General features: G+C 43.6%; 1 long non-coding RNA gene across 2 annotated transcripts in view; it reads right to left on the minus strand.

Annotated features, from left to right (window-relative positions):
• Positions 1-61: 61 nt before the first annotated feature.
• The window catches only part of LOC104861957, a 74,666-nt gene continuing 46,965 nt past the window's right edge, over positions 62-27,762 (minus strand). Inside the window, exon 6 of one of the 2 annotated variants that reach the window (XR_780156.2) lies at positions 62-167. This is a non-coding gene — a long non-coding RNA (uncharacterized LOC104861957). Of the gene's footprint in view, positions 168-23,782; positions 24,036-27,762 lie in introns of those variants that run through there. The other variant, XR_780157.3, reaches the window with a different exon arrangement.

The following is a 27,762-nucleotide window of genomic DNA, read 5'->3' on the forward strand; positions in this document are numbered from 1 at the left end:
CACTATGTAGTTGAGACTGACCTGGAATTCACTGTGTAGCCCAGGCTGGTTTCGAACTCGCCGCAATCCTCCTGCCTCAGCCTCCTGAGTGCTGGGATTACAGGCGTGCGCCACCACGCCCGGCTCTCTTTAATAGGTGCGATTGATTTTTCAGTTCATGATAATAGCTGCCATTTAAAAAATTTATTTTAATGTAATAATGCAGATATTAATAACATATAAAAGAGTATTAAGAGTAGGAAGATGTGGCGCACGCCTGTAATCCCAGCACTCAGGAGGCTGAGGCAGTTCCAGGTCAGTCTCAACTACATAGTGAGACCCTGTCTCAAAAACACAAACAAGAGTAGGAAGAATTCATGAAAGATAGCTTCTAAGAGAGACAAGGGGGCCCAGAAAGTGGGTTGCCCTACTACTCTTCTTTCTTTAAGAAATAAATTTCATAACAAAATAATTAGACAATAACAATACACTGTGTATCATAATACTAAAAGGATGGCCCAAATGTTACTCAGAGAATGTCAGACAAAAAAAGATTCACAAAAAAGAAACATAAAAATCACTGGAGAGTTTGTAAGATTAAAGAGTAAGAATGACTTTATTTTTTAGTTTTGATAAATCAGGTGGCCTTCTTAAACTTATGTATGTTAAGAATTATGTTCTTTCATGTGATGAGACATAATTATTTGCAGCACTTTAAAAAATATGAAGTAGTTTATATGGTTAGCCCTCTATGAATCTTGTTAAGGATGTTACAATACAATTCTTGAGCTGCTAACCAGCTCTTAATTTTTGCCATCAGTGAGTGTTTAGTCTTACAACATTTTCATGTTTTGATAACCATAAAACTCAATTTCAGCAACTGAAAGCATAATCTGTACCCCAGCATTAAAAATGTCAGCACCATAAAAAAAGAAACATAATAGCATAAAACTTTCTTTTCAATGAACTAATAGTATAAATGAAACAAATGATCATATATATATTGAAATATTGTTGAAACAATGGAATAGATGATTTGGGGGAATTATTTGACCTCCCTACTTCCTATTTCTCTTTTATTTTGATTATCTATATAGTTTTTCATATAAGAGAAACCATGTGTTTCTTTTTTTCTGAACATGGGCTCCTAAAATGTTGCCCAGGCTGGTAGCAAACTCCTGGCTCACTGAGTAGCTAGGGCTCCAGATGTGTGCCACTGGGCTGGTGACTCTCATTTTTTGATTACTTGCTGAGCAGAATAGTTGGCTTTTCACACTGCATTACATTTCATCCACACCACAAGCCTTATTTACTATTGTCCCCATTTTACAGACGGGGAAATCAGGGCTCAGGAAATTAAGTTAGGTCCCGGGGGTGACTGCCCTTCAGCACTGCCTTGTTCTGCCTCATACTAAATATACTGCTCTGACCAGACCTGCAAAGGTTCATTTTTCTTTATTTCAAGCCAGAGTTTATAGCTCCTTTTAAGTCCCTGCAAGTCCTGTGGGCTTTGAGAGCCAATGTAGGGTCCAGAAAGTGACCGACCCAATTAACTTTTTCTTTCTGTGCACTTCATCCTGTTATCTTAGCTCTGAAGTTCCTTAACCACCTCTGAGACAGAGTTCATGAAAATATCAAGAGAACAAAAGCTGTTATTCTACAGAATAGAAGTTACAGGACTTTCCCTGGAAGTAGGAAAGGCAAAGTGAAATCAGAAATGGGTTTTGGATACAGAATAGGCAGAACTCAAGACACCCAACAACTCATGCAAGTGGTCTCTGCAAATATAGATAGGCATGGTTTTCCTTTTCAAATTTGATGTCTGCTTCATTTACCAAATGCTTATTCAACACATACTGTGTGGTAGGATATTTTGAAATTTGGAATAACTAGCATTGTAATCTGTTAATTTTGTTGTTGTTGTTTGGTTTGGTTAGTGTTTTCGAGGCAGGGTCTCAGTCTGGAACTCACTGTGTACCTCAGGCTGGCCTTGAACACACAATGATCCTCCTGACTCACACAGTGACCCTCCCCACGACGGCCCTTCGAGAAGTTGCTGTCGGGTCGTATGATCAGGTGGAGCCTCTCAGGGAGGCCGGGCCACCAGAGCCCAGCGGCTGAGACAGTGTGCACGCATGTGCGGGTACCAGGGCTGGCGCGGGGACCCGGGCGGTAGCGACAGAGGAGGAGGCAGCTGTGCCCGGGCCCATTGCCCCATGCCCTCCCCTCCAGCTGGGGGCGCCGCTGCTTGGGGCCAGAGGGGATGCGCGGGGACCATGCCTGGAGGCCGGCCTGCCGCATCCTGGCTCTCCAGCCTGGCTCTCGGCCAGCGCGCTGATGCTCAAGTGCGTGGTGGTGGGTACGTGCCCACCGTCTTCGACCACTAAGCCATCAGCATCACTGTTGGGGGCAAGCAGCATCTCCTGGGACGCAATGGCACAGCCAGAGAGGAGATTGGATTCAGGACCTCTCAGGTATCCTGATCCATGTGTGCTCAAGGCCCTTAAATAAAATGGTGTATCTTTGCAGGAAGACTAGGATCATCTGAGGCCTTCATCCTATCCAAGGACTGATGTCTTCCTCATATGCTTCTCCCTGGTCAATCCAGCCTCGTTTCAAAATGTGAAAGAAGACTGCATACACAAATTTAAGGAAAATGCACCAGATGTACCCTTTCTGTTAATAGGAACTCAAACTGATCTCCAAGATGACCCCAAAACTTTAGCAAGACTGAATGATCTGAAAGAAAAACTATATGTGTGGAACAAGGACAGAAACTAGCACAAGAGATAGGAGGATGCCGCTATGTACAATGTTCAGCTTTAACCCAGAAGGGACTGAAGACTGTTTTTGATGAGGCTATCATAGCCATTTAACTCCGAAGAATCACACAGTTTAAAAAAGAGTGGGATCAAGACGTATAAATTGTTGTCTGACTACATGAAAAACAACTTCAGTGGCCAAGAAAACTCAATTTTTCTCAGAAAACATATGAAATGCTACAGCGATACCCAGACCTCTTGTAAGGAAGCAGTTTCAAACTTGAAAGAAAACAAAAACCGTCCTCAGAATTCTATAAAGTTCATTAAGAATGTTCCTTAGAGGTTTAAGAAGCAGCAAACAGAGTCTGAAGCTACAATCTAGTATAAATACGTTATTTCAACTAGAAGGTACAGTCTCTCAGGGTTTTCATAGTTTAAAAAGTTGCAATCACATCATGTTGAAACTACATTAAATAAACATTCTCCTGTGAGTGTAAAGGGCATATTAAGGAAAGAAGTGAAGGGTCACTCTATACAGTTTTTACCCTGGATAAGAGACAGATTTGCCACTGACAGATGCAAAAGGTGAGAACAGGTTGGTATAGAGGTGGGGATGGTATCAAGGCTGCTTCTGGTCATGTTAAATCATGTGGAGGCAGCAGTGAGCAGATAGGACAGCCTGACTTTCAGAGGAAAGAGATGCACGTAGAGGCCTCGGGACACTGGACGAGATCAGCAAAGGAGTGAGTGGTGAGCACAGAAGTAGAGGAGATGAAGACAAGGGCTGAGCTCCGGGAGAAGCAGCAGGACATTGAGAAGGACGGGCTGCAGAGTAGACCCTGGGAGGATTCGTGATAAGCACGATCAAATGCTGCTGAGCGGTCAAGTGAGATGTGGACTGAAGGTTAACTACTGGATTGAGCCACGTGGAGGGCACTGGTGACCTTGACAACAGTTCATTTTGGCAATTTAGAAAATAATAAGCAGGGGGCGGGGGATTTAGCTCCGTGGCACAGAGCCTGCCTCATAAGTGCAAGGTTTTGAGTTCGATCCCCTGTGCAAAAAAAAAGCAGGGCTAAGGTGTAGCTCAATGGTAGAGCACTTGCTTAGCATGCCCTTGGCCCTAGTTCAATCCTAGCAGTGATAACAACAAAATGTTTGTCTTTAGATTCTGTTTTCATATGATTCAACAAGAAAATGTCTTGCTTTCTTGCTCCCTATTCCTTGTACTTGAGTGGTCAACCCCAAGGTAGCACAAGGTGTTTAAGACTTACTAGTTCTGATGCCCTCAGTTTGGATTCTAGCTATTATTTGGTTCTTGGGAAAGTTTCTTAATAACTCTCTTCTTTTATAAAATGGCATAACGTAACTCCTAAGTGAGATGTTATTGTGAGGATTAAATGACATATGTAATGTACAGCACCTCTGCAGGGCTGAGCACATAGCAAAGCACTGAAAAGTATTAGTAATTTGTACTGCTGGAGGTGGTGTGGACACTATTAGAAATAATATTTTCTTGATGGGTGTGGTGGTATATGCCTGTAATCCCAGCACTCAGGAGGCTGAGACAGGAGGATTGCTGTGAGTTTGTGAGTTCAAGACCAGCCTGGGCCACATAATGAGTTCCAGGTCAGTCTCAACTACATAGTGAAACCCTGTCTCAAGCCCCCTGCAAAAAATAAAATAATAATAATAATAATAATAATAATAATAATAATAATATTTTCTCTCTTGAATTTAAAAATTATCTTACACATTAGGATCCAAACAGTATTTAAATTTGCTGCCCCCTGCTGGAATTTCTGGAGGAAAAACTCCTGAGTGAGTTAAAATTTTAACCTTTATATAAACAAGTTTTGAGGCTACAGGTTACTGAGGAGGGGCAGAAATAATTGAAATTTTCCAGAACTCACCAAAATCCCATTGAGTTACTAACAGGGAGACAAGATGTAGTCCGCTGCACTGACATATTGTACTTTATAACTTCATATGGGGATTTCTCATCTCAGCCTCCAGGTTCCACAGGTGCCATATGTGAGGATTGGACAGGATCTCCCTGAAGGCCTCTTTCAGCCCTGACTTTCTGTGATGCTGGGACTCGTGGTTTCTGTGGCCCATGTGAAGTGCACAAAAGCCAAGGTGAAAACATTCTATTCAGTCAAGGTCTTAAGAATAACCATTGTAGGGCTGGGGATTTAGCTCAGGGGTGCTGCCATCTGCCTTTCAAGAACAAGGTCCTGAGTTCAATCCCTGGTACAAAGAAAACCCAAACAACAACAAAGCCATAATAAAAGAATAACCATGTATTACAGAAATACTTTCATGTGGGACTTTTGCTGGAGTTTTACAATGCTTTTGGGAAAGAAGGGTTGTATACCTACCCTGCCTCAAGAGAACTGTGACTTTAAATAGCTGTCCTATAGAATGTCTGTGCAGCACATTAGCAAAGAGAGAAGAAGACCTGGGCACGGTCATATATGCCTATAGCCCCAGCTACTTGGGAGGCTGAGGTGAGAGGACCACTTAAGCCCAAGAGTATGAAGCCAATTTGGGAAATATACTAAGAACTCTCAAAAAATTCAAAAATAACTGAGTATGGTGGTGCTCAGGAGGCAGGTACTCAGGAGGCAGAGGCATGATGATTGCAAATTTGAAAATTGCAATTTAGCAAGACTCTATTGTAAGACTTGAATAAGCTAAAGTGACTCCATGCTAATAGGCCAGACTGTGCTTCTTCATACGCTAATTGCTACCTTGGTTAACAGCCCGCTCAGGGGCAAATGGTTTGACAAAAAGTGACGTAGAACATTTCCAGCGTAAGATAAGCAATGTGTTTGCAGTCTTGTTCTGTGAATTCCCTGACTCTTTGTTTAGAAAAACCTTATAAAAAGTACCTCAGCCCCTGAGCAGTTGCCTCTCTGAGCTACCTGGCTCCGGGAGTGCCGTCTGGCCAGACTAATAAAGGTCTATTTACCATGTAGCCTGGTGTGTTCCTTCCTGGGTTTCTCAGTTTCTCCGTCGAGCTCCCGGAGCCTCACTGGGTGTTAGGGCCCAGCATCATGGAGGCCTTTTTTTGGCTGTTCACGCTCCGTGGAGTGGAAGTGAGACTTTAAGTCTTACACTATGTCAAAATAAAATAAGAATAGCACTGAGGATGTAGCTCAGTGGTGGACTGTGTGCCTACATCCAGTTCCTAGTACTGCTAAATGATAAACTGTGGGACCTAAATTACAAGCCCTTGCTAAATGGCAAAGGGCCTAGGAGACAGTGTCCTGAACCCCTCCCATTGTAGCCACAGCCCCAACCTTTGTTCCAGCCCTGGCCTAAGAATGTGTATCACTCTTGTATTGTTTGAAGTCCGGATCTGAATCTACTTGTAAATTAGAGACTCCAGACATAGAGCCCCAAGTTAATTGACAAACTGTTTGCTCATCCGGAGTGTCTTGGTGACCTTTGAGATATCCTATGGGTGGTACCTGTCACTCATCAATATGTGACTGTTGAGCATGTGACTGCTGACCACCAGCTCAAGTCAGCAGACCTTTGTCCCCTGTCTGTGAGCCCAAAAATGTTAACCCCCTCTTTTACTCCCTATAAGAGGACCTCAGCCCCTGAGCTAGGCGCCTCTCTGAGCCAGCCACTTGGTTCTGAGAGCGCCGTCTGGCCAGACTGATAAAGGTCTTTTACCATCTAGCCTGGTGTGTTCCTTCCTGGGTTTCTCGTTCCTCGATAGCGCTCACGGAGCCTCATTGGGCTTTAGGGCCCAACATTGCAAAGGCCTTTTGGGCTGTTTGTGCTCTGTGGAGTGGAAGTGAGACTTTTAAGTCTTACAAAACAAATAAATAAGAATTTAGATAAGATCAAACTGGGCCGGGGATTTAGCTCACTGGTTTGGTGGCCTGTCTTGCAAGCACAAGGACCCGAGTTTGATACCCAGTACCAAAAAAAAAAAGGCAATAGATAAGATCAAACCTTATGTCTTTTTTTGTTTTCTTTCTTTCTTTTTTTTTCTTTTTTTTTTTTTGGTTCTCTGCTATTTTCTTTGGGATACTAATAATATGAAAGAATTTGTAAGCTGGGTGTAGTGGTGCATACCTGTAATCCCAGCATTCAGGAGGCTGAGGCAGGAGGATTGCTGTGAGTTTGAGACCAGCCTGGGCTACATAGTGAGTTCCAGGTCAGTCTCAACTACATAGTGAGACCCTGTCTCAAACCCCCCCCAAAAAAAATTTGTATTTAGTTATAAATTACATATTAAAAATAAGTAATAGTATAGGTATATTTTTTGTGCTCATATACCAATTTTAAAAAATAAGGGCTGGGGATTTAGCTCAGTGGTTCCACTGCCTGCTTCACAAGCATAAGGTCCCAAGATCAATCCCTGGTACCAAAATTTTTTTTTAATTAAAAATTTTAAAAAAGAAAAATTGTTTGTTTGAGACAGGGTCTCTCTCACTGTGTAGCCCAGGCTAGACTTGAATTTGCCATCCTCCTGCCTCAGCCTCCCTAGGGCTGGGATTACAGGTGAGCACCACCATGCCTAGCTAAGAAAGGTAGTATTTATTGGCTGTGGGAAATAAGGTCCTGAGACTTGAAATAATTTACCTCAAGCCCAAAGTGGAAGAACTCAGAGCAAATACTGTGTCAATCAGCTTCCCATCACTGTGAGAAAATAGCCGAGATAACTTTTAGAGGAAAGATGTATTGTGGCTTACTGCTTCAGAGGTTTCAGTCCAGGCTCACTTGGACTCTGCTGTTTCTGAACCTGTAGTGAAGCGGAGCATCATGACAGAGGGTGTGGTACAGCTGCTAATGTCATGGTGGCCCGAAGAGGGTGCTGAGTGTGGCTGGGGGGAATGAACCAGAGCAGAAGGGACCAGGCAGGAACAAGATACACGCATCAAGATACAAGATACACTGCCAGAAGCCTTCCTCCCACTAGGCCCCCTTGCAGAGATAGCCCTTCAGCTACAGACTCGTCATGGATCGGTCTGCTCATGAAGCTGGGGCCCTCCCGAGCCATCTCTGCACAGCGCTGCACTGGGGACCAAGCCTTCAACACGGGAGCCTCTTGGGGGACGCTTTACATCCAATCCGTGACATTACCTAAAAACACTTCTAGGTTCTTGCTAGCCTATTACTGGCACTTTTCACCTCCTCCCACAGCCTTCCATAGCTGGTGTCACCTCCCTTCTACCCAGAAGCTCAAGCTCCCGATCCTTTGTTTAACTGTATGTAAGCTTCAGCCGTCTTGCCCCTCTCTGAGTCTCATACTTTGAGTATGGCTTCCCTGCTTATGTTTTTGTTGTTGTTGTTTTGTACCAGGGATCAATGTGCTTATGTATATTAACACATTTTTATATTTTCTGTCAGTCTATGTGTTATCAGCTTATCTTATAGAGCAAATTCTAGAACCTTCAGAGGTAGAAAAGTAAATTTAAAACTTATTACAACCAGTGCACCACTACCCCATTTCCACACTATTCCAAGTCAAGCATTTCTCTCTTGGTCCTTGTATAAGAAGATCTTTTTGTTCTCAAAGCCCGGTACATCCCCCAGTGTTATGGTTTATATCTACACCTCCCCCAAGGGCCTCATGTGCTTGCAGGTGGGCTTTTGGAAGGTAATTGAATCATGGGAGCGATATAATTGACTTGCTCTTAGGAGGCAGAGTCTGGTAGTAGGAAGAGGAGGATCACTGGGTCATAAAAGTGTGAGTGGGAAGGATATATACTGTCCTCAGCTCCTCCTTTCTCTCACTTCTCCCTGGCCACTATGATATGAACAGCTTTTCTCTGTCAGTTCCCTCTGTCATACTCTTCTGCCTTGAAGCCAGCCAACGGTGGAGTGATATGTGAGCCAAAATACGCCTCTCCTTCTTTAATTTGTGGGTGTTGAAAGCCAGGTGTGGTGGCGCAGGCCTGTAATCCCAGCACTCAGGAGGCTGAGGCAGGAGGATCCTGTGAGTTCAAGACCAGCCTGGGCCACATAGTGAGTTCCAGGTCAGTCTCAACTACATGGTGAGATCCTGTCTCAAAGAAACAAAACAAAACAACAAAGAAAAACAAAAACAAATTTGTGGGTATTGAGTATTGTGTGTCGGCAATAGGGAAAGTAACTAAGACAGATTTTGGTACTAGGATTGGAACCACTGCTGAGTATACCCAACCAAGGTTCAGAAGCCTTTGGAACTGGTTTGTGGAAGGAGCTTGAAAATGTTTAAAGATGTCAGTTAGAGAAGCCCTAGAATGCTGGAATCCTAGTTAGGTGTATGATACTGGCCAGAGCTCAGAGGACTAGAATGCTGACAGAAATGCAGACTGTAAAGACCAGGCTCAGGAGGTTTCAGTTGGGAAGAAGGACTACACTGACAGTCGGGCTACAAACCATGTGTGTTATGCTCTGGTAGAAAATTTGCTCATGTCCTGAGACTTTGTGGGAGACTGAGATTAAGAATGCTGGATTTAAGTGGGGCGTGGTGGCACATGCCTATAATCCCAGCACTCTGGGAGGCTGAGGCAGGAGGATCACTGTGAGTTCGAGACCAGCCTGGGCTACATAGTAAGTTCCAGGTCAGTCTCAACTACGTAGTCAGACCCTGTCTCAAAAAACCAAAAAATAAAAAAAATAAAAAAAAAAAAAATAAATAAATAATAAAATGCTGGACTAAGTGTAGCAGAAGAAATTTCAAGGCAGCCCAACAGTGAGACTGTAGCACAAGTACTACTGGCAGCTTTTAACCTAGTTTATGCCAAAAGTCAGAAACAAAAAACCCACTGGAAAGGTTTTCAGCCTGGCCAGAAAGGAAGCATCTGCAAAAGCAATTATCTTGGGGAGCAAGGCTACTGAATGATTAAAAAGAAGTCAAGTGTTTTATATCCAGACAATAGGAAAGATGCTTTGAGGGCATGTGAGGGATCTGCAAAATCCTACCTATCACAGGTTCAAGGGTGTAAAGATGTACAATTTTTCATTTAAGAAAAGAGCCATGGGGCACCACACTTCAGAAGGACTCTCTAGGGAATTGGTTTGCCAGATGATTGATTTCAGTGTTCATCCATCCAGGCACTGGATGCTCCAGACCACCTCAGCCATGTTTCGAGAGGGCCTAGCTATTGCTTGAGCTGGTAGCAGAGTTTGGCATCATCTGTGTGGTGCTGGTTTTATAGGCATGCTGAATAAAAGAGTTATGGGGTCATGGAGGCTTCCACTCGAGTTTCAGAAGAAGGCACGTGAGGCCAGGCGGTGTGCCTTGAGGAGCAATGTATGGTGAAGTAGTGATAGTAAAGCCAAAAGTGCAGTACAGACCCTGGGAAGCTGGCCAAGAATGTGGGTCATCTGTTAGGAAGGGAACAGGCAGTGAGCAAAGCCACCCCAAGACAGAGGGTCTATGAGCTGCAGCTGGCAAAGTTATAGTGGCAGGACGGCACAAGTCCTTTGAATTTCACATCTTGCCACCTCAACTTACCCTGGGTTCTGGACATAGAACTAGAGGATTTAATGTTTACCCTGCCGTATTTCAGTCTTGCTTTTGTCCCATTGGTTTCTATTCCCCAGTTCTTCCTTTTAGAATGAGTTGTTTTTTTTGTTTTTTGTTTTTTTTTTTAACCAGGGATTGAACTCAGGACCTTGCACTTGTGAGGCAAGCAGCAGTACCACTGAGCTAAACCCCCTTTTTTATTTTACAGGGGCTCCCAGTGAAGAGTTTGCCTTGAGTCTCAGAGACTTTGGACTCGGACTTTCAGCAATGTTGGAAATATCAGCTTTTCCTCTGCCAGGCCCACTGCAATGCTGTTCTGCTTGGAGCCAGTTGACCAAGTACTGAAATGAGAATTAAAATAAACCTCTCCTTTAACGTATGGGTGTCAGGTATTGTGTTTCTGCAGCAAGGAAAAAGACTAAGATACTTGGCTTCAGGCTGAATCCTTTCCTTACAGTCAGCTGAAGTCCACCATCCAGCCTCACTGGGCATGGTGGCACATGCCTATATCCCAGCATTTGAGAGGCTGAGGCAGAAGGATTACCACGAGTTCCTGAGTTAGTGTGTTCAAAGCCAGCCTAAACTGCCTACCAAGACACTGTCTCAAAAAAAACCAAACCAAAACAAAACATCACCCAGCCTGGCTCCCCCTGATTTGACCTTCCTGGGTTATGAAAGGATTACCTTCTAGTCTCTCCCAGCCAAATCAATAACTCATAGTGGTTTTCGTCTTACATTTTGATGCTAAGGATTGAACTCAGGGCCTCTTACATGCTAAGCGTAAATTCCACTACTAAGCCACACCTCTAGTTGTCAAGTCTGTTGTAGCCCTTTTATCTCCAGGGTTCTAAAATTCCTCAACTCTTTTGCTGCCCCTTCTCCACCCACTTCAGCACCTCCAGCACTAGCAGTAGAATCACCACACCACCATTTTATCTCTTCCCTGAGGTACTTACATGCTTTAAAAAGATCCATCCTAAAATGTACCAATAAACTCAAGGAGGAAGAAAAAAAAGACCCAGGAGCATTCTACCCCAGAACTACATCCCAAGCCTTTTTTATATTGTATTTTGAGACAGGGTCTCAACAATTTGCTCAGGCCATCCTTGAACTTGCAATCCACCTGCTCAACCTCCTGAGTAGCTATGATTACAGATGTGTGCCACTATGCCTGGCTTTCTTTGTTCTTTATGACAGCCTTATGAGGAAGAAACTGTTGCTACCTCTATCTTACATAAGAGGAAACTGAAGCCCTGGGGTTAAACAACTGACCTAAGATCCTACACCCACCCATGCTGCCTTCAACCCAGCCTTCCCTGGAATTCCTACCTTTCCCCCAGGAGGTTGGCTTTGAGGTCTTCATTTCAGAAACACTGTCTTTTCTCCAAAAATAGTAGTGTAGAACCACTTGTATCTACAACTTTAATTATGTTTCTTTCTTCAGGCATCCAAATCTGTTTTGTTTTCTTTTGTTTTTTGAGACAGGGTCGCACTATGTAGTTCAGACTGCCCTGTGTAACCCAGGTTGGTCTCGAACTCACAGCAATCCTCCTGCCTCAGCCTCCCGAGTGCTGGTATTACAGGTGTGCGCTACCACGCCCAGGAGTCATCCAAATCTGAATGGTTCCCCAATGCCTTGAGAGTCTAGTGAAGGAAGTACTGTAAATTAATTAGATATCTTGCAGGCAGTTAGGAAGGGCTGGCCAGCAAAGAACCAACATGGAGGACAATCAAGACACATTCACTGAGGGACTGGGATTTAGCTCAGTGGTTCTGCAGCCTGCTTTGCAAGAGCAAGTACCGTAGTTCAATCCCTGGTACCAAAAAAAAAAAAAAAAAAAAAAAAAAAAAAAAAAAAAGAGAGAGACATTTGCTGAAGCCCAGAATTGTAAAAGAAGAGAAACTACCACACGCACATGCTTTCCCTAAGGATAAACAGCAGTGATTGCTATTCTAAATAGCTATTAATCACCTGGGTGGAGGACCTAGCTCTTACCCACCCCCTTCCAGGAAAGATCCCTGACATGCAAAATCCTTGTAGTTTGCTATGTGACTTGCTTCCCCACTGGATGCCCATTTAATCAATATTACCTAGGCAACCATACTTGTAATCTTAGTGGTTGATCATAGTTTTGTCCACCTTGTGATTTCTCATTGGATCCATATTACCTAAACTACTGTACTTGAGAATCCACCTGACCTCATGGCTTTGTCCCATAAAACATCTTTGAGAAGCAGGGTCGGTGGGCAACCCACTTTCCAGTCCCCCTTCTCTCTTAGAAGCTATCTTTTTCTCAGTAAAATTTCCTACTTTTTTTTTTTTTTTTTTGAGACAGGGTCTCACTATATAGTTGAGACTGACCTACCTGGAACTCAATATTTAGCCCAGGCTGGTCTCGAATTCACAATTCACAGCGGTCCTCCTGCATCAGCCTCCTGAGTGCTGGGATTATGGGCGTGGTCCTCTGGTAGTTCTGTGAATGCCCTGACCTATGTTTGAACTTTTTGTTTAGAAAAACCCTATGAAAGGACCTCAGCCCCTGAGCAGTTACCTCTCTGAGCCAGCTACCTGGCTTCCGGAGTGCCGTCTGGCCAGACTAATAAAGGTCTGTTTACCATCTAGCCTGGTGTGTTCCCTCCTGGGTTTCTCCTTTCTCCGTCGAGCTCCCCGAGCCTCGCTGGGTGTTAGGTGCCAGCATCGTGGAGGCCTTTTTGGCTGTTCACGTTCCGTGGAGTGGAAGTGAGACTTTGAGCCTTACATAACCTCTGTTGTTTCTATAATCTATTTGATTTTAGAGAACACGAACTTGTGTTTCACATATCTAGCAGGTTTAGGGGTTACAGCTACCCCCCCGCATCAGAAGGAGGCAGGTATAGCACCCCAGCAGATGTGGATCTGTGCTCACAAGCCTTTATTGCTGCAGGCTTTGATAATTTGAGCCTCTATGTACTTTTTGGTTTACCCTCCAGCATATTTTGTTCCAACTGACTCAGGAATATAAGCCATCTAGAAATCCTGAGTGGTCTCTATATATTTCTAAATCAAGATTTCCTCATTTAAAATTATAGTTCTCTGTTTGGTAAGTTGTGGTCCCCGCTGACCTTGTAAGCAGTTGATGTGGAACAGCCGGTAACTACAAAAACCAACTTACTCTGTTCCCTCAGCAGCTCCATTTATTTATACAGAGCCCAAGGGATAAAAAATTCTTTGTGTTCAAAACCAAAACAAATCTAAAATTCAGGCTGCTGTTTTTCCTTTCCCCCTTCCCTCTCCCCCTCCACGCTGGCTTTCACCTAAGAGCAGCAGATTAGTAGAGCCTGTTCCCAGGTGCATGTGGGTGGGTCGTGGAAACACTGCCTCGGGTACCGTATGTCATCATCCACTGCCCGCCCTTCCCCCTTCTCTGCTTTCCAGCAACCAGGAACTAAGCAATTTTTCTCCCCCATGCCTTTCCACTGTGTTTCTGCCTTGGAGCCAGCTGACCTGGGGCTGAAACAGCCAAATAAACGTCTCCTCCTTTCAATTGTGGGCAAAGGGTACCACGTCCAGCAGTAGGTAAGCTAACAAGCTGGGGACTGAACCCAATGCCTTCACACTGAAGCACATTCATTCGTTCATTTATTTTTGTGACAGGTTCTTGCTAAGTCACAGTTGCCCAGGCTGGACATGAACTTGCAATCCTCCTGCCTTGGATTCCCATAATGCTAGGACTACAGGTATGTGCCAATATGCCTGGCTTGCTTTTCTACTTTAAACCACAGTTTGCGGGGGGAAGAGATGGAGAAGGAGGAGAAACACCACATTAACCTGGGATATAGGTCACCTAAGAAGCCCTGAAACCTGGTACAGGTTTGCTCTGATGCCCTGTCACAGCCCCCAGGCCTGAGGGCCCAACACCAGGTTACACTGTCTTGAATCCTAAATTGGTGGGCTGAGCAAGCAATGGGCCTAAATGTTTGAGTTCTGTCAGTCATGATCCAAACTACTTTTTTTCTTTTTTATTGAGTTTATTGGTACATGTTAGGTATACAGTACAGTTACATTCATCATTGGGATCTTGTACTTTACATGTTAGATCCTGGTTCTTTTTTTCCCCATATCCCTGCCCTTCCTTCACCCCTTCCACCCTTCCCTATTTACAAAGACTTTGTTTCCATTTTTTCCTTTTCTCATATTTTTTCTTGTCCTTTATTTCTTTTCATGGTCTAAACTACTAAACCTGAGGAGGGGGCTTGGAGAACCCCTGATTTACTGGATAGCCAAGTCAGGCAGAAATGTGGGTACCCAGTACTTGTGACTGGCATATGAAAAGTGGGGGCACTCATGTAGGCGTGCGACCTTACCTTTGGGGTCTATGCCAATCTATGAGTACTTGGTGTCAGAATGGAATTGAATTATAGGACATCCAGTTTGTGCTCCTCATTAACCCAAGATATAACAGCCCCTCTCAATCTTTTCCACACCCAGCTCCTAACCTATCTACACCCGTTTCCTCCTGTCATAATCTTCATTCCTACTTTAGTGATAGGAGTAAGTGGTCTAACCTGCTGTCTAATAGCTTTTAACCTATCTGCAAAAAATGTCTTTGGCTCTTGTTTCTGATTTTCTCTCTCTTTTCTCATCAGCTCCCTCCAGTTTATTAATTCCAATTCCATCAACTTGTGCCCTAGTTTCAACTCATGTCCTAGTTTTTATTCCTGCTCACAGTGTCTGGAATTTTTTTTTTTTTTTTTTGGTACCGGGGATCGAACTCAGGACCTTGCACATGTGAGGCAGGCGCGGTGCCACTGAACTAAATCCTTGGCCCAGTGTCTGGAATCTTGCTTCATAAATTAACTGATCTTCTTCTTCCTCTTCCTCCTCTTGTGCTTGTGAGGTAGGCACAGAGCCACTGAGCTAAATCCCCCGCCCCTTAACTGATTTTCTTGACCCTTCCCTCTTTACACAAGTTATGTCTTAACTAGTGTCAGTACCGGTCTGAATTTCTTACTGTCCTGTATCTCTTTCTTTTATTCACACTTGGAACTTCTTTCCTTCTTCTGTTCGCATCTTAGCTCTATAATCCTCAGCTTGCCCTTTCTTTAGTTATTTCCATTTTAAGTACCTCTCATTTTTCCAGCTCCAAAACAGATCCCCACTTAACTAGGCCTGACAAGCCATTGATCAGTCAGTCATCTTTTCACTGTCCTCTAGCCCCTGTGTTCCTCTCTTGCTTACACCTTTGACTCCCTCGGTCCATTTTCTTGGTTATGCTCAGCTAGCAAAACCACCAAACTGATTAAATCTAACCTTGCCTCCCCATGCCTGAAGGCAAGGTTGTGGCAGGTTGACAGATCTATTTAAAATTCATGACCACGAACCTCCAGGGGGCCTTACATTGCTAGGTATTCATACTGTATTTCTCTTAATCTCCTCACTCTCCCCTCGCCTAAAAGCTCTTTTAATATATTCTTCCTATGTCTCCACTCTCCCAAACTTTTTGCCTGTTATCACTCTCAGCTCAAGAATTTGCATCCCCCACTCACTGAGAAAATAGAAGCAATCAGAAGATGTCCAAAAACCCTGTCAGGATGAAAACCTTTTTTTTTTTTCCAGACGGGGTCTCTCTGTGTAGTCCAGTTTTGAACTCACTGTGATCCTCCTGCCTCAGCCTTCAGATGCTAGGATTACAGGTTTGTGCCACCTTGTCTGGCAAAAGCTTATTTTTGAGAACAGAAGTTCATATATTTCATCAGAAAAGGCACTTAAAATATTAAAATAAGATTTCCACCTTTGATTAAAAATGTGTTAAAGCCTTACCAGGCAAAAAATCCGTCATCTGTGAGGTTGGATATTTCATATTCATTTGTGTTGCTCTCAATCAAGAAGCAGTGTACTGGAAAGAACAGCATTCAAAGCTGTAATAAATAGGCGGTTGAACAAAGCTACCTGGCCCTGAAAGAAATATCAGAGGGTCTAAGACAAAGCACAGCTCTGTACTAAAACAGAACCCTCGTATCCCTATTTGCCTCTGTCCAAGTTTGGAATGGTTTTCCTCAACAAGCTGCCTATTTGTGACTGCTCCCATAGACTTTGGCTGTTCTCCAGCTACTAAAATGTACATGCTGTTATTTAAAGCCAACCTTTCCTTTGCATATTAAACCTTACCCACTTTTGCCCTCTTGAGCATATTTTTCTGGTTATTCTCTTTTGTGTCTCCTACATCATCATTTTCGCCCTATTTGCTGTTTTTTATGTTTGTTTTTTCTCAGCACAAAGAAGTGCTCTTCTGTCTCTAAAAGCAAACCCCTTCTCTTCACTTCTTCTCTGCCTGTGGCTACTATCCCATCTCTACCTTTTCCTTTATTGTTTGTTTGTTTTGGTTTTTTTTGAGACAGGGTCTCACTGCAACAACACAAAATAGTTGAGACTGACCTGGAACTCGCTGTGTAGCCCAGGCTGGTCTCAAACTCACAGCGATCCTCTTGCCCCAGCCTCCCAGAGTGCTGGGATTACAGGCGTGCGACCCCACGCCTGGCCTTTATGATGCGTCTCTCCATCTCCTGAGAGGCTTCTCTACCACTGCTGGCTCATTTGCCTCCCCAGATCCCTTGGACCTGCTGTAGCTAGGGCGCTGTGCTCTACACTGGCTTCCATCCAGGTTGTCCACAGCCTCTACACCACCAAGACCAATGTCAGCTCTAGTGCTCAGCAACATTTGACACTGTTGATCAGTCACTGTAAACATTTTCCCTTGAAGCACTTTCCTCACTAGCGCCTCGGACTCTATTGTTTGCCTTCCTGGCCTCTCAGCCATTATTTTTCTCCTTGCAATTTCTCCAACCCCAATGTCAAAGTCCCAAGATTGCTTTTTTTTTTTTAAGTACCGGAGATTGAACTCAGGTCTTTGCTCTTGCAAGGCAGGCCACCGTACCGCTTAGCTAAATCCCCCGCCCTCCAAGATTGCTTTTCATCCCACCCCACCTCTGCCATTCTTTGTGATCACATCCAGTCTCCTGCTGTATGTATACTCCTACATTATATATGCATGCATCTCCAGCCCACAATGCTTCCCAGAACTCTAGACCCCCATATCTAACTGCCTGTGGTCCTTCTCTGCTTTGACATCTAATAGGTGCCTCAACCTAAGCTTGGAATCTTCCTGCCCAAACAGGCTCCTCCTCCCTTTTCCTATCTCATTTAAGTGGCAACTCCATTCTCTCTCTCTTTTTTCCTTTCTTTCCTTCTTTCTTTCCTAGGGATCGAACTCAGGACCTTGGGATTGTCAGGCAGGCATAGTGCCACCGAGCTAAAACCCTGGTGGCAACTCCATTCTTCCAGCACACTAAACCCCAAATCTTGTAGTCACTGTTGCCTCTTCTTTTTCTGTCACACTCCTATCAGCCTAAAAACCAAATTCTAGCCAGGCATGGCGGTGCACACCTGTAATCCCAACTGAGGCAGGAGGATTACCGAGTTCGAGGCCAGCCCAGGCTACATGGTTAAGTTCAGGGCCAGCCTGAACTACAAAGAACAAAACAACAAAAAATAAAACAACAAATACTGTTGACTCTACCTTTTAAACACATCTGAGCTGGGCACAGTGCCACATACAGCGGGTTCGATGGCACATGGCTAAAGTCCCAGCTATATGGGAGGCTGAAGCAGGAAGATCACTTGAGACCAGGAGGTTAAGACCAGTCTGAGCAACACAGCAAGACCCCATTTAAAAAAATAATAATAAAAAAAATAAAAATACATTTGTAGCATGACAACTTTTCACTATTTCCACGGTAGCCATTTGGGACCAGTGTCACAGCCTCTGACTCTTCTCCTGCCTACTCACTCTCTGCTCCTAGGACAGCTGCCAGGCGATCCTGTAAAAAGTCACGTCGCTTCTTCACTTAAAATCTCCCATGTGCTTCCTCTCTGTGGTAGCTCATCTCCAGTCCTGGCCAGCTTACCACAGCCATGTGAGCTCAGCTTCACCCTAGGCAACCAGTGAGCTGCTTCTAGTCTCTATAAATTTTTCCTTTTTGGATATTTTGTATAAATAGAATTATATACTATAGTCCTTTTTCACCTTTAACTTAGTATAATGATTTGAGGTTCAGCCATTAACATTTATCAATATTTCATTTCTTGTTGCAGAATAGTGTTCCATTGTATGAATATAGCATATTTTGTTTATCTGTTATCTAGTTGATGAACACAGGATGTTAACTGGGGGCTTGGTTTTTGGTTTTTTTGAGACAGGGTCTCACTATGTAGTTGAGACTGACCTGGAACTCACTATGTAGCCCAGGCTGGTCTCGAACTCACAGCGATCCTCCTGCCTCAGCGTCCCGAGAGCCGGGATTACAGGCATGCACCACTATGCTTGGCAACTATGGGTTTTCTTAGATGGCTTTTCTCAGATTGAGGATGTTTTTGTTTTGTTTTGTTTTAGTCAAGTGTCTCACTACGTTGCTTAGTCTAGCCTTGAACCCCCAGGCTCAAGTGATCTTCCTACTTCAGCCTTCAGACTTTGGGCATGCGGCACTGAAACTAGGATGAAGTTCCTTTTTATTCCTAGTTTGTTGAATTTTTATAATGAATGGACTGGATACTGTCAAATGCTTTTCCTGCATCTATTGAGATGATCATGTAGGTTTTATATTGTATTAATATAGTATATTATGTGGGAGTAGAATATCTACCCCAAATGTATTTCTTTGGCACATCTTGAGTTGGTCATTCAGAGAAACTATAGACCTGTGCAGAGCCAGGCATGGCTCCCCAAACTGTCCTTTTGTAAAAGGGAGTCTACATCAGGAAACTGAAGGTGCAGCACAGGCTTTCCTATCTGATAGCCCCTCCTGTTGGGAAAGGCTCTTTGGGAAGGTATGTCTGGTCCTAGCCCCAGAAGGCAGTCTGATTTGAGCTGAGCATAGGTTGACTGTCACCTGGGAGATTTGATCTGCAAAACTAGACAACCTGGGCTGGGGATTTAGCTCAGTGGTTCCGCCACCTGTCTTGCAAGCACAAGGACCCGAGTTCGATCCCCGGTACCAAAAAAACAAAACAAAACAAACTTGGGACCTTGCGCTTGTGAGAGGCAGGTGGTGGCACCACTAAGCTAAATCTCTGGCCCAAGGTCCCAAATTTGATCCCTGGTACCAAACAAAACAAAGTCCTTGCTCCCTGCATACCCCGCCCCCATCTTCCATAGCCTGGGTCACCTCCCTTCCCCACAGAAGCCCTAGCCCCCATCCCGTTGTTTAGCTCTATATAAAGTTCAGCCATCTTGCCCCTTTTTTTTAGTATTGGGGATCGAACTGGGGTCCTTGTGCTTGGGAGGTAGGCGGTAGAAGCACTGAGCTAAATCCCTGGCCCCTTTCTTAGTCTCACACTTTTATGTATGGTTTCTGTGCTTTTTATTTTCTTCAAACTGAGGATTGAACCCAGGATCACTGAAATGGGCTATATCTCCAGCCCTTTTATTATTTTTTTCTTTTAAGACAGGGTCTTGCTAGGTCATTACACTGCCCAGGCTGGGCTCAAACTTATGACCCTCTGGCTCCAACCTCCCAAAGCGTTGGGATTACAGGTGGGTGCCTCTATGGCTGGCTAGGAATATTTAAACTTTCAATTTCTTCTCCTTTTCCTCTTCCATTTTCTCCTCTTTCTCTTCTGTCTTCTTCTTTTGGTGGTATTAGGGATTGAACCCAGGGATACTCTGCCACTGAGCTATAACTCAGCCCTTTTTATTTTTTCTTTTGAGACAGAGTCTTGCCCAGGCTGTCCTCAAACATTCTTCGGCCTCCTAAGTAGCTCTGAGTGTGTGTGTGTGTGTGTGTGTGTGTGTGTGTGTGTGTGTTTTAACTTTCTTTAAGTAAAAGCTTAAGCTTTTGAGACTTGTGAAAAAGCAGTTTTCCTTTCTCTTATACCACAATCAACACGGACTTCTGAGACTGAATGTGTGTGGATTTCCCCACACTCCAAGCACAAGCAATTCTGAAGCAGGCACCAGCTGGGAATCCTCTGATCCAGTTCTGACACTCTCTGTCTGGAGGCAGCATCAGACCTTACAGGTTCCAAGACTGCTTTCCCCCTTCAGATGCCAGTCACAAGCCCCCAGTGGTTTTTCCTGTGCCTATAACTTGAGGTTCCCACAACCCCCTCCTAGGGATAAATTAATCTGCTGGAGAAGCTCGTGACACCTAGGGAAACATTTATATTTACTTATTTTCATTTCGTGTACAGGTTATTATTAAAAACACCCACGAATGCCGAAGTGAAGAGAGGGGTAGGCGAGGTATTCAGGAAGGAGCACTAAGCTCCCAGGCCCTCTCCACAGCAGCACTTCCAGGAGTCTCCCTGTGTTCAGCTGTCCCGAAGTTCTCTAAATCCACTCTTTTCTTGTTATTTGTTAGGCACTGGGGATTAGACCCAAGATTTTTTCACTAGCTATCACTAGCCTCTTTTTAATTTTACTTTGAGACCGGATTTCACTGAGTTGCCCCAGACTGGGCTCCCAGAGTGCTGGGATTACAGATGTGTGTCACCATGCCAGCCTTCTTTTGAGTGTTTCTGTAGGTATGGCTAATTAAATCAGTGGCCTTTGATAATTAACTCAGGGATTAAAGGGTAAGGCTGAAAGTCCCAGGCTTCTAATCATGCCTTGGTTTGGCATCACTACCTGAAGCTACCTAGGTAGGGGCCACCAGATATTACTTAATCATTAGCACAGGAAAACACTTCCATGTGGGAGATTCCAAAGATTTTAGAAGTTGTATGCCAGGAAACAGGGACAAAGACCAAATATGTATTTCACAATATCATAAGCCTTTTCTCCTTTCTAATACACATTTCTAAGTATTTCGAGATCTAGCTGCTCCCCATAAATTTTGATATGTTGTTTTCATTCTCATTCAGTTTAAAATATTTTAAAATTCCCCTTAAAGGGTTCTCTGACCCATGGATGATTTTGAAATCTGTTTATTTTCGAAATACTTGGGGATTTCTAAGATTTCTTTCTGTTACAGATTTCCAAATTAACTTCCAAATACTTAGGGATTTCTCAGATTTCTTTTGTTATTGATTTCTAACTTCATTCTATGTGGTCAGAGGAGATAGTTTGCTGATTTATGTTTGTTAAGCACTTACATTTTATGTCTCAATATATGGTTTATCCTGGAGATTTGTTCTAGTCTTCAGTGTCCTTGCTGATTTTCTAATTGTCTTAGTCACTATTCGGAGTGGATTTTTGAAGTTCCAAACATTTTATTTATTTATTTATTCATTTATTTATGGTACTGGGGATCGAACTTGGGCCCTTACGCTTGCAAGGCAGGCGGTGAAACCATTGAGCTAAATCCCTGGCCCCTAAAACATTATTATTGAATTGTCTAACTTTTCCCTCAATTCTGTTAGGTTTTTTTTGGGGGGGGTACCAGGGATAGAACTCAGGACCTCGTGCTTGTAAGGCAGGCAACAGAACCCCTGAGCTAAATCCCTGGTCCTCTGTTAGTTTTTGTTTCATGTATTTTAGAATTCTATTGTTAGACACCTAGCTGTTTATACTGTTATATCTTCCAATGATTTGGCGGCGGGGGGGGTACTGGGGATCTAACTTGGGTCTTTGTGCTTGTGAGGCAGGTGGCAGCACCATTGAGCTAAATCCCTGGCCCTGATTTGATCTTTTATCTTTATTAAATATCCCTCTTTGTCTCTGATAGTTTTTTTAGGTACTGGGGATTGGACTCAGGACCACGCACTTGCCAGGCAGGTGCTGTGCCACTGAGCTACATCCCCAGCCCTCTAGTAGCATTTTTTAAGGGCAGGGACATTGTTAAGTCTATTTTTTTCTGTTATCAATATCAGCTTTCTACCTTTTCCCATTCTTTAACTATTAATCTATAGTAGCATTACATTTAAAATGTATCTTGTGGACACATTATAGATGGATCTTGGATTTCCATCCAGTCTGGCAACTTCTGTGTTTTCCTTTCTGTCTTCTTCAGGCATTCAGACCATTTATAATTAGTGTCACCATGCCTGGCATGTGAATGGATTTATATTTGCTATTTTGGTCTTTGTTTTTCTATATGTTCTCTTCCTATTTTTGTTCCTTTCTGTTTCATTTAAAGCTTCTTTTTCTGTTAAATATTCATTTCTGTGTTACTGTGACATTTAACTCTTAAATAGATTTTTTTCCCCCTCATCCCATCCCAGTACTAGGAACTGAATCCAAGGACTTTACACTTAGCTATATCCCAACCCCCCCCCCCGCCTTTTTTTTCTTTTCCATGCAGGGTCTTGTTAAGTGGCTAAATTGCCCAGGCTGGGTTTGGACTTTTGATCCTCCTGCCTCAATCTCCCAGAATACCGGGATTACAGCCAGGTAATACTATGCCTGGCTCCTTCCTTCCTTCCTCCCTTCCTTCCTCCTTCCTCTGTGTAGGCAGCTTCAGGGTCAACCAGGAGTACGTGGAATCTGGGCCCTGTGTTCTCCAGTGTAAATGTGAACAACTTCAGTCAGAAATGTGCTTGCCCAGCCACAGCTGTAACCTCAGAGTAGGACCATGACCTTCCCCTGCTCCAAAGGGACAGGTGTGCGCCTCCTCCCCCCATACTGAGGATCGAACTCAGGACCTTGCACTTGCCAGGCAGGCACGGCCACTGAGCTACATCCCCAGCCCCTGAAGTGTCTTTGACTACAAAACTGCTCCTGGATGTATCCCCCTCCTGGCAAAGTCTTGAGAGGGGAGAGGTGGGAATGGCAGCATCCACTAGCGAGCATGCCACAGATTTCCACTGTTACTGTGTGATGTTGAGGAGTTTTCAAGTTAAACATTCTTCAGCTATTATATGCCTGTGATCTATTGGCTGTGGTTGTTTTGTTCACTGTGTTTCCAGCTCTGTAGTTGTCTTTTAGGGGGAACAGCACCCTCCTCAATAACTATTTGATGAATACACGAGTAAACCCTTTGTAATTTGCCTTTCACCTCTGCCACCCTCTTGAAGCTGTCCTGTGAAAAGTTACAAGCTACCTCCTGGGCAGTAAAACAGGCTCAAAAGCAGACCAGGGCTGAATTTCAGCTCTGTTAGCAGCGGTACACTTCAGAAGGGCACCATCTTCTCCAACTCTAGGTTCATCACTTATAACACCTATGAAATAACACCTATGGTGTTACTGTGATATGATATGTATATATAGGTTTTCACTCATGGTTCCTGGCTCATAACTTCCTCTTCAAAGCAAGCCATAGAAACTAGAATTTCTCTTCCCCAAGGTGGGTCACAAATCCTACTCTCTGCCCCTGCCCCCACCTTTAAGGCACTGGCCATAAAGAAATTCTGACTCAACCTTCTCCAAAAGTAGGTCAGACGACCCTTCCCATGCCAAAGGGATTCTGCCCCCTTCCTTGGAGGGACGAAGAGTGAACAGAGAGGTCAAGAAGAAGGCTGAAACACACAGGCCTTGCCAGGTTTACTTACCCCCCTGAGTCCATTAGCACCAGGTCAGACCCTTTACATGCAGTCACATTTTTTTCAGTTTTTTGTTTGTTTGTCTGAGAGGTCTCTTGTGTAGTTCAGCCTGGCCTTGAACTCACTATGTATTCCAGGCTGGCCTCGAATTCACAATGATCCTCTTGCCTCAGCCTCTTCAGTCACATTTTGACAGCTCTGTCCATGTGTCAACCTTGCCTGCACAATACAGTCTCCATAAAAACCCTAAAGGGCAGGGTTCAGACAGCCAAACACAGAGGCTCCTGGAGGGAGGTGTGCTTGGAGGGCACAGTACGCTTTGCTTCACTCCTACGTACTTTGTCATCTCTTCTTCTGGGTCCTTTGTAATAAAACAATAAATGTGTTTCCCTGTGTTCTGTTAATTTTAGCAAATTAACTAAAGCCAAAGAGGTAGTTATGGGAACCCCGATTTACAGTGGATCAGTAAGAAGCACAGGTTAAGCCTCCTGGGGCTTGTGACTGCCATCTACAATGTGCGTACGTGTGTCAGGGAAGTACTGGGGACTAAGTCCTCAATCTGTAGCTCTGACACTATTTCCAGGTAGTATCAGAACTAGATTGGATTTGAGGACCTCAGCTTGTGTCACTGCTAGCTTGTTGCTGGGGAGAAATCCCCACGCTTTTTGAGGTCACTGAAGTCTTTGTTGTTAGGGCACAAGAGCAGAGAAGGGAAAAGAGATGCTTTGTTTATTCTTTCGACTGTTATTGTAAAGAAAGGTAAGTTCTGAGTAGGCATCTGGCTGGATGTTTCTGGGTTCTTTTTTCCAACCCAGCATTTGTCAGGAGGCTGAGCTCTTGCTCAGACTGTGAGTCCAGAATGCCTCCTCTCTTTTCAGGCTTGCACAGACAACCTTAGGGAATGCAGGGATAAGATCACAAAAACCCTTTGAGATTGGACCTATTTTACACAACCATCAGTATTATTATGCCTTTTTATGGTGTTCTTTGGGAACTTTAAAAAATTCCTCCCTCTGGGAAATTTTGTTCATACTAGAATTACTAAAAATAGGGAAGTTACTCAGATTAGTCCCTCCAACTTCCTTTTTCCCTGGACATTTTAACCATTGCATTGTAAATGTCTTCTAAAAGACCAGGTTCACAGATATAAATCTTTTTTTTTTTTTTCTTTTGGTACTGGTGATCGAACTCGGGACCTTGCTCTTTCAAGATAGGCAATGGAACCACTGAGCTAAATTCCCAGCACAGACAAATCTTTAATCACAAGGTTTTATATTTGTGTTTCTTCAATGAATTGAAGTTCATGGTCACCCAAATGAGAAGCTAAACATGAATCTGGTGTTAAAGACATAGAGGAAAGAACATGACCAAACAGATGTGTGGAATTTGAAATGAACATAGTGTGGTGAGGCCATGCTGAAATTCAGCTCTTTCTGTAGACAGTGTATGTCTGAAAGGAGATTTATTTTGGTCCCAGGGATCAAACTCGGCCTTGCGCTTACAAGGTAGGTGTGGTGCCAATGAGGTACACCCTGGCCCCTTGAAATGATAATTTTTTAAAATGCTTTATTAAATTTCTTCTTCATCATCCTTCCTTTAATTAGCTGTGCATTACTTATGGTTCACTCTCTGCCTTGTTTTTCTACCTACTGCCAGCTCTTTGGAGGCAGGCACTGGCACTATTCCTTATTATCACCTCCAGTCAACAATCTGTCCTTCCTACTCCCTTATTCAAAAGCTTTCACTGTTTTCTCACTGTTCCTAATTCCCAGAGTCCCAGATTTTGTGCGACTACATGTGCTTATCAGTGTAGTAAAGTTTTCCCTCTCTCATACATATGTACACACATGCACATATAATTACATATGTAATTTAATTTAAAATTGTCTGCTTGTTATTATATTTTACATAAATAATAAACATCTACCAAAATAGAAAGTTTAAGAGGATTGCCTAAAAAAAAAGTATGAATAGAATTTGTAATATTTTTTGTGGTTCTGTTGCCTGTCTTGCAAGCGTAAGGTCCTGAGTTCGATCCCTGGTACCAAAAAATAGAATTTGTAATATTTTTTTCTCTACATTTCCTGAACATTACACTCTGAAACCAGTAGTCCATAAGATAAAACCAGGTTCTGCAAAACCACAGTCTTTAAACTGGAGTCTAGGTCTCCTGAGTATTAATGGGTTCGATCTGCAGATTCTGAGCTACCAGTGGCCCCTCTGCCCAAGGTGACCTGCTTGCGAATGGGTTGGATTGAAGGGATTTCTCTTTTCTATTTTCTCCTCGAAACTGCTCTTAGCTCTCCCAAGTTATCCTTCAGCCATCCTGAACTGTACATGTGCTTTGACCCCAAGCAAATGGGCCCTGCCTGCGGGAGAATCTCTTGAAAGCAAATAGATACATACTGAAAGGGTTACATTGTGTTTCATCCACTTGACAAATTCACTGCCAGCCTCTGTGCAGGGACAGCAAGCTATGTTAGAATTTCACATCACAGGAAAAAAAAGTGGAAGGCCTTGTAGTATTACAATTTTCTTTTTTTAGTTGGAAAAAAAATGAAGCTAACTTTTTTCTAATAGAGAAATGAGTTTAATTGGTTTGGCTGCGGGGACTGGTTTTGCCAATTAAGTGATATTTTCTACAAATGGGAAGAGCTGGGCCTGTAGCTACAGGCATTTTTTCTTTTGTCTTGCTATCCTGCCTAGGCTGGCCCTGAACTCCCAGACTCAAGTCATCTTTCCACCTCAGCCTCCCGAGTAGCGGGATTACAGGTGCATACCATGGTGCCCAGCTCCACAGTCACGATCACAACCACGAGGGGCAAGCTAAATTCATTCTAGGGTCCAGACAGAAATTTCTCCCACAGCCCGTTTCATGCTTTTCAAAGAACAGTTATATAATTATAGAACAAGCTAAAAGTCAAGGGAGAGGTCATTCTCTCAAAAAATTTTCCCTTGCTTTTTGCCAAAAACTAATGTTTGAACCCTGTGCTTGACTGCTGGAGGAATGGGCAGCCTTTTTATACTGGGCTCACCAGAAATAGTAATGAATGGTCTAGGGATGCCTGTGAGCAAAGTAACAGGTAGTTAGCTTGTGTATGTGGCTCTTGTTTTGAGAGTGAGGCTCCCTGTAAGTAAACAAGTTAATGAAGTAAATAGAGCCAGAGAGGAGGAATCATTTCATTTGAAGGAACTGCCTCCTGCCAAGTGAGAGGAGGGTTCGAGGTATACAGCACCCATTGCTCCCGCCCTGTGCCCACCTGTCCTGAGTCAGTGGCTGAAAGCCCTGTACTGAGGAATGTTCAACCCTCTACTGAAGCCCACATTTGGTGCTGATTTGACGCCAAGCTACTTATTTTAGTGAAAGATTCGCCTACAAGCATATTGGTAGAAGTGAGGTATGACAGATTGGGGCATCAGCCATCAAAGATTTCCTCAAGTAATCACAGTTTGGTACCCCATAACTTTGTGTTCATTCAAAATAGAAAATAAATACAGAAAATATACTTAGCCTTCTAGTTCTCTAATACAACCCACCCATCCACCGAAGCAGGGGACTTTTATTTCTCATGCTTTCTTGGTTATCTGAGCATCTTCTTCAGTGCTCCTACAAGGATTAAGTTGTTTTGTTTGTTTGTCTTTTTTAGACAGAGTCTCACTAGGCAGCCTAGGCTGGCCCTGAACTCCTGATCCTCCTGCTTTAACCTCCAGATTCTGGAATTATAGGCATGTACCACCATGCCTTCTCAGTGGACACTAATTGAATCTAATAGGTCTCACCCAAAAGGGCTTAGTTATTGAACCATTCCTTAATAACATGTCTATATATGGAAGTCACAGGACAAGCACCCCAAAGACTACCCAGTGAGGCTCCAGACAGCTGCCTCATAAAATAAGTTAATACAGCTGCATCATCTCCTTTAGGAAAACCATTGTAAGCTCATCCTAGAACATAAAAACTCCATTTTGTTAGACTTGAGGATATCAAAATAAAATGGGCTGGGGACGTAGCTCAGTGTGAAGGCCCTGGGGTGAATTCCCAGTACCACTACCACCATCACCAAAAAAAAAAAAAAAAAAAAAAAAAA

Source organism: Fukomys damarensis, unplaced genomic scaffold, assembly GCF_012274545.1.
Source record: "Fukomys damarensis isolate Sample0158 unplaced genomic scaffold, DMR_v1.0_HiC HiC_scaffold_15, whole genome shotgun sequence".
In the NCBI taxonomy this organism is placed as follows: domain Eukaryota; kingdom Metazoa; phylum Chordata; class Mammalia; order Rodentia; family Bathyergidae; genus Fukomys; species Fukomys damarensis.